At 35.2% G+C, this 7,544-nt stretch overlaps 1 long non-coding RNA gene across 1 annotated transcript; it reads right to left on the bottom strand.

The window, feature by feature from the left end:
* Positions 1-2,639: 2,639 nt before the first annotated feature.
* On the bottom strand, positions 2,640-4,010 carry LOC122981835. Its single transcript, XR_006403331.1, has 3 exons — positions 3,816-4,010; positions 3,630-3,674; positions 2,640-3,093 (listed from the first exon to the last, which is right to left on the bottom strand). It is a non-coding gene; the product is annotated as an uncharacterized LOC122981835 (long non-coding RNA).
* Between the last annotated feature and the right edge of the window lie 3,534 nt (positions 4,011-7,544).

Genomic DNA, 7,544 nt, shown 5'->3' with positions numbered 1-7,544 from the left:
ATGAATCTGTGTACGTAAGTATGATTCATCTGAGATATTTCGTCTTGTATTTTGGGGGAATATCTATCAGCACACAATTTCTAAAGCCTCTGATCCTCAAGTGTTTTCAGTTTATTCAAAATATGTTTAATACATTTTGTGGAAGCGGCTGCATTATATTGTGCAATCCTGTATTTTATAATGACATTAAAATCGAACTTTGAACTATGTATTGTCTACTGTACACTTCAAAAAGAAAGTTATTTCACAGAAATTTACTGTATTACTTTACAGGGTTTTTTCGTTTTTTCTACGTTAAGTGTAAATGCCATAAAAACACAGTAAATTATTGTTATTAAAAATATTCACCATAAAAGAAAGGCTGTAATCTGTAAATTAATATAATGGAATTTTATAGTTTTTTAACAGGATTTTTACTATTACTGAATGTAAAAAAAAGTTTTAAAAGTTAAAAAGTATTTAAAAAGTAAAAAAAAAAAAAAACCACTTACCGTCAAATAACGGTAAAAAAAAACCCTTTAGTTACTCTACAAAGGATTTTTTTTAAAATACAGATATTTACTGTAGATATTATCTGCATTTTTACAGTCCAACTGTTGTCAAATAAAAACAAAAAATATATAAAATATTGCAAGAATGCTAAATAAATGTATAAATGTGCACAAAAAAAATGAAAAACATTGTAGAAATACCTTAAAATTATCTAATTTACATAATGGCTTGTTTTATACAGTATTCTTTTGTAAATTCATAGAATTATCCAATTTATCCTTAAGACTGCCCCATCAAAGCACAAATTTCTGGATGTAAAACACAAAAAAATTATGTAAAATTATATTCAAATTATCCTCCTTTAACACCCATTAATGGTATCTTGAGAGCTTTAGGCTTTAATTGTATGTGATTATCTCATCTATTTACAGTAAATTCCTGGTAAAAAAAAAATATTGGTTTGATACTGTACAAAAAAATAGGATCATGTGAAAATGGCTTACAAAAACATAATTTTAATAATCATTACCTTATATAAACATTATCTGAAAGTAATTACAAGGAGCTATCCAATAGATCTACAGACTTTTCCGATTTACTGTATATAAATAGTATTTGACAGTAATTACAAGCAACTATCCAATATATCCATCTGATACTCTTCTTCAGAGGGATATTTTTTATATATTGTGTGTACACTGCCATCATTCTTCAGAACCTGCCACAGCTGTGAGTACTGTAGCTCCCTCAATTTGTTTTGTGCATTGCATTGTGGGAGAATATTATCCATCAATAGCACACACAAAAATAAACCAAAGGTAAATTTTGTTACTTTTCCATTATGAACACACTAAACATTTAAACCTGCTGTATACTGAATGAGTGATCCAACTGTGATGAATGACGAATGAGCAGAATACGCTGAATGAAACTTAATGACTCTTTTGTCCACTCTACTGCTGTGTTTTTTAGATATATATTGTATAGTCTGAATATATGTTCATATTTCTATCTCCGGTGGATTGGAAATGTGTTTTACTTCTTTAGGGGAGATGTCAATCAAAGACAGTCTATACAGGCCCACACACTGCTAAGTAGAGGGGCCTCTAGGGGCCTTTAAACTGGAAGAAGCAGAAGAATTTAAAAATATATTGTTATGACCTGGCCTAGGAGAAACCCTGGCACAACATGAAAATGACACTCCCTCTCCCCAGCTGCCAAAAAAAAAAAGCAGCAAAAAGGGATTTTGCAGCCTCTAAATGTTTATTTTATAGTTGTGGTTTCAGGGTGAGTTAACAGCAAAACAACAAACAAAAGGGAACTAAAGCTAATAAACCTTAAATTACCTATTTAAACATAAAGAAACAAAAATACAAATCACTGACATAACTCCTAACTTAACAGAAACAGGAGGAAAGATATTAAAAAACTGTACACAGTGGGTCAGAGAAGCAGAACAACAGCAACAACAATAACAATACATACATGACTAGCAACAGCAGGAACGGCAGGAGAAGGACATCCCCATGTCAGTGTGGTCCATGGGGTTTCCTGTTGATGAGAAAGCAAAAAGAACTCCAGGGAAGAAGTCAAGTTAGTAACATGCATTAATGGTAAATGAATGCATACAGATGGAGAGGAGGAGAGAGGAGCTCAGTGCATCAATGGATGTCCCCCGGCAGTCTAGGCCTACAGCAGCATAACTAAGGGCTGGTCCAAGGCGAGCCTACTCTTAGAGAGGGTAGAGAGGGTGTGTCCCCCCCCCCCCCCCCCCCCCCCGACCGAAGATGGTTCCACAAGAGAGGAGCCTGATAGTTGAAGGCTCTGCCTCCCATTCTACTTTTGGAGACTGTAGGAACCACCAGTAATCCTGCATGCTGTTGGCATAGAACCAACAGCAAGCATGCCAAAAGTAGGTACAAAAAATGACCAGCAGGTTTCACACTGAGTGAACCTCCTCATCAATAGGTTTGTACACTCAATGTCTCAAAAAATAAATAGAAATGTGGATATGTTGACAGCTAGACAAAAAACAGGCATCTATAGATAGGCATTTATGCAGTGACTAACTACACAGACAGTGAACATCATATGAAGCATCAACTATTGTGTAGTAAATCTTGCAGTTAGAATCAAGCTCTCGCTGGACAGTGGCCTCCATCAGCTGTGATCATGTGGAGCCACTTGATAACTGGCAAAACACACTCAATGTAATTCTGCAGACCGGTTAGAGACTCATCCTACCTGATAGGAAGGGACTGCTTTACGGCTATTATGGAGATAGGACGAATAATTTCCGCCCACCAATAACTTTGTCGATATACATTTGACATTTGAATATTGTATTGAGATAGACTTGAAAAAGTCCAAACCTATCCTTGAATCTACTTAAATTTTGAGAATGCTACAGGAGGCGTTCAAGTTCGTTTCCCATACAATATGTTATGTCAACACTGTACTGATAGATGTTGACATTTCTGTGAGTGTACTGAGAAGTTACACTGCTGGTCTTGAAGAACTCAGAGACCCCTCGCACTGATACACCGGAAGACCACGAAAGGCCAGAGTGCATCTCATGTTCATGAACATTTTGTTCCTAGACTGAAAATGAAAAAGTAATAATTATTACACAAATAATATTAAATCACACAAACATCAAGCACAAAACAGTGTAACAGTTTGACTAATGTAATTTCCAAAAAATAATATAATTATGATGGTTCTATTTTTTTAAAAACATTTTTTTTTTTAAACAACCATCATTGCCCAAGCCAGTGTTTGAGAATTATATATATAAAAATGTTTGCAGTAATGTTTCCAAACTTTACAAACTTGCAAGGGTTACAAAATACTGACTTGCAGTATTATAAAGTGCTATGCAGTGTTTTGGCATCTGAATAGTCTAAAAACGCATGGATCTATCCCTCAAACTGGACTTCTTGTATCATATTTCATCATCTCACTGCTACCTGAAGCAACATGCCAACACTAATACATTTTTGGTCTGAACAGGGTTCAGACAGATATTCAGTCTGGTAATAGCACAGTACATAAAAAGCACTGAGTCTACATATTCTTGAATAATTCAATACAAATATACTCCTCCTGATGCAGAGAAAATCAAATGTAAAACATACCTCTGATTGCTGTACAAGGGGCAATGTCACTCAGTCAGTTTGATCCTGCGGGAACAGATTTATCAAAAAATATGAAATAATTTGTGTTACAGTCCTAATTGCTAATTATTCCAGTTAACAAGGACTTCACAATGAAATGCTGAAGTGACTTTTTAAATACAAAATGTAAATATTTATCTGACTTACCAATACAATAGCCGCTTTCTGGTGAGTGAGTGATTTAGTCCTAGATGTGCACAAAACACATGAATATGAACTTTTGATTAGTTTACAAAATAACAGTCAAGTAAAAACTTCAAATGTAATATGGGCAGGGTTTGAAGTGGAGCTACAATGTTAAATTGATAAAGTTGATCAATAGAAAATTAATCAGCAATAATATCTTAATTTTATATAATTGTTTCACTAGAAAAAATGCCCAAAATGTGTTGGTTCCTGCTTCTCAAATATGTGGATTTGCTGCTTTTCTTTATGTTACATCACTGTGAATTGAATATCTCGGGGTCTGGGACTGTTGGTCAGACGAAACAAGACATTTGAAGAAGTTCCCTTGGGCTTCTGCAAATGACACTAAAATTGGTGTATTTTCTTACTTTGACAGTTTATAGACAACACAATGATGTGTTGAGTCAAGAAATAATCATTGGAATAATTTGAGCAATACCAACAGTATTTCAGCACACATCATACCGAGATTTCTTTGAAACTCAAGGAACCTCAGCACACATGTTTCACTTGAGCCTAAGAGGAAAGATAAATGACAATGGATGTTAACTTAAAATATATGAAGAACTTAGCATACAAACATACAGTATGTTCAATAGTAACACAGTTCAGTATTCACTGGTTGAGTCAAGCTATTTATATCCAAAACCAAATTATTTAGCTCAATTTTTGCCGGTTAAAAAAAAAGAGTTTTGACTATGTCAGTATCAAATATATCAAATCTTAAGATCAGAGGAGGAAAGTAGTTCTGGGATTGTTTGTCTGAATAGTTTTTAGAGGCTGTGAAAATGGTGTTGGGGCTACATATCAAATCAAATGGTGATAAAAATGTATGTTTGTTGTATCCTATGTTCCATCCTAATGCTGAGGAAAGCCTAGGGCTGAAACCCTTTTTTGCTGCTGTGCATCATTAAAAAAGTGATATATACTTATTTGTGAGGGCTGACGACTTCATTTGTTGTTGTTTTTGTGAGATGCTGCCATGACAGTGTTTTTTGTTATCATACATATTGACAGTGCAACACATGCTTATTTTAAAAAAGTAATAGCTATAATAAAGGCTGTAAATCCACCTTAAAAATATTGGAAGCTGTCTCCCAATACATTATGTTAGACCGCAACTTGAAATTGCATATGTAGCATCCATGCGTTTTTTCCTTGTGAAGGTGTCATTTGTAGATCTAGTTTTTCTTCTCTAAACATTAAGACCCAAAGTGAGTCACAGTCAGTCTATGTTCAACAAAATTCAAGGCCCTCATTGCATTTCTACTGCTCCCTCTAATCATTAGGTCACTCCAACATTTCTACAGGTCAAAGGGAACAAAGAGCAAAAAGCAGAGATAATATAAGGTGAATAAAGAGGGACCTCAATATATTTTTTTTAGCAATAGGTGAGAGATATGTGAAAGACTGGGATTTGATGCTAGGACTCAACAGTTTGATAATATGGGTGAAGGGATGTAAGACCTTAAAATAGTTGAAAAAACATATAAATGTAAACATAGAAAATGTCTCTATAGTCTCTGTGCTTCAGACAGATCAAGACAATGTGAGCAGATTCAAATGAATGTTGTACAATCATTGGATGAATCAGGCTGTGGGGAGATGATCTCGACCAATGATATTGTTGAGTTCTGGGGGCGGGTGACCCAAATATATAATAATAAATATATCTGCTTATAACTGTGTTATGGTATGTTATAAACCATTGATTAAATGTTGATATACTGTTCATAAATGCTAAATGGAGTCAGGTATATAAATGTAATTTCTTGGAGACAGTCAGTGAGTTGTAATCTGGATTCTGGTCACTAGAGGTCGCTGCTGCATCAGTTTCAACTCTGACATTCATCTAAATCTTCCACATACAGACACTTTATCGTCATACTTGCACAGCAACAGGTCACACTGTGTGATCAAATCCTTCCTGTTCAGTCTCCCTGCATTCCTGTTGAAGTAATAAAATAAATAAAATAAGATATAGTTACAAACAGAGATAAAATAAATATATAATAATAAAGGTGTATATTGACTGTACAGGTTAATATGTATAAACTCACCTTGGTAAAACTCTTCTGTCCACAGCAGCGTGTAACAGTGGTGCAACACACACTATTGTTTTGTACGTGAGGTGTTGCAGGATAGTGCAACATGTCATGAATCTTGCATTTTCTGCCTTAAATAGATGATAGTTTTCTATATTTTGCTTCTTGTCACCAAATGTCATGTTTGAGAGAGACACCATTGAGCATGTGCAGGAACATGTCTGTGTAGTCAGTGTGGCAAACGTAACTTTCTTGCTGGATATGACGACTTTTAAGACCCTCTTAGCTACTTTTTTTCAATGAAAAAGCGCCTAGTGACAATTCAGACAATTCAACTTGATCAAACTTGTTATAGAAATCCACAGTAAAATCAACTAAAGGTGCTCCAGCGTGATCCAGGAAGTCCACAGGAAAATGAGCAATGCTCACATTTATCAGTGTGGCAGTTTACAGTCATGGAGAGCAGGGTTCTGTTTAATCAGCTCTCCTGAGGTCATCTGGCCGTCACAAAGGCTAAGAACAGAAATCCCAGCTATCCTAGAGTGGGCCAACTCAGTTTAAAGCTTCCTGCCACAGTAGTAATTTTGTCCCCATCTCAAACCCTGACACAGCAGAGAGAAGTCTGTGATATACACAGTTCCTTAGTAATTATTACACACTACTGAAACACTACTCTAACAATATTAACAGTAACATCACCAGTCTGCAAAAAAAATCCTAAAAATTGCATGGACGTGCTGACTGGCAGTGTTTCAGAATGTCAAACAGAAGGCAAATGTTACACAACCTGGGTCTGGAAAGTAGTAAGGCCAGTAGTCACTGAACTCCAACAAAATCACAGTTTGTATTTTTGGAGCAATGAGTGTTTGTTTTTTGGGATGACGGGCCAAATTGTCCAGTCCATCGGAGTCATATGCTTCCAAGTTTACCTATTTCTTTTATCGAAGCCAGCATTTTTTATTCTTTTATTCTGTTTCTGCACCGTGTTCAGACTCAGAGATAATAATACATTTGCATTGACGTTGAAAACCTGTGTAGGTCTACTTTTTTTCCACACATAAAACTGATGAGGAATCAATAAGGGCATTGATAAAGAATTGGACCAATAAGTAGAATCGATCATGTCATTGGTATAAATAAAATCTTCTAATCTCAATGCATCTTGGGTGTATTCACACCTCTTCTTAGAGCGGTTCACTTGTGATCGGATCACTCAAGACACATGTTAATGTCAAGTGTAAACAGGGCCTCAAATACAGGTCACAAATGTATAGCTTCGTTTTTTTCAAAGAGGCTCAGTCATTTCCTAGAACAGATACAACAATTTCCTAAAAAAAATCACTTAAACAGGAGTAAATTGTGTATTTTCAGCTGCAGATTGATACACATATGGCAGAAACATAAATAGAAATAATGGTATGTAATATAATAGTACATAGGAGATATTTCTGCATATAACCCCATGTGAAGCCACAATTTGTTTTTACACTTCAATTTCCGTATGGATTTAAAAAAACGAGATGTTAATTAGTGAGCTTTAGAGGTGCTGGGAGGTGGATGTAATCTGCAAGCAGGTGTCAAATAAATGTATTGAAATGTAGTACAGTAGAAGGATAAAGGAATACATAATAGAAATACACAAGTA

This window comes from Thunnus albacares, chromosome 5 (genome assembly GCF_914725855.1).
Source record: "Thunnus albacares chromosome 5, fThuAlb1.1, whole genome shotgun sequence".
Classification (NCBI taxonomy): Eukaryota; Metazoa; Chordata; class Actinopteri; order Scombriformes; family Scombridae; genus Thunnus; species Thunnus albacares.
Note: the sequence above shows the minus strand (reverse complement) of the source record. Positions and strands in the feature narration are given on the sequence as shown.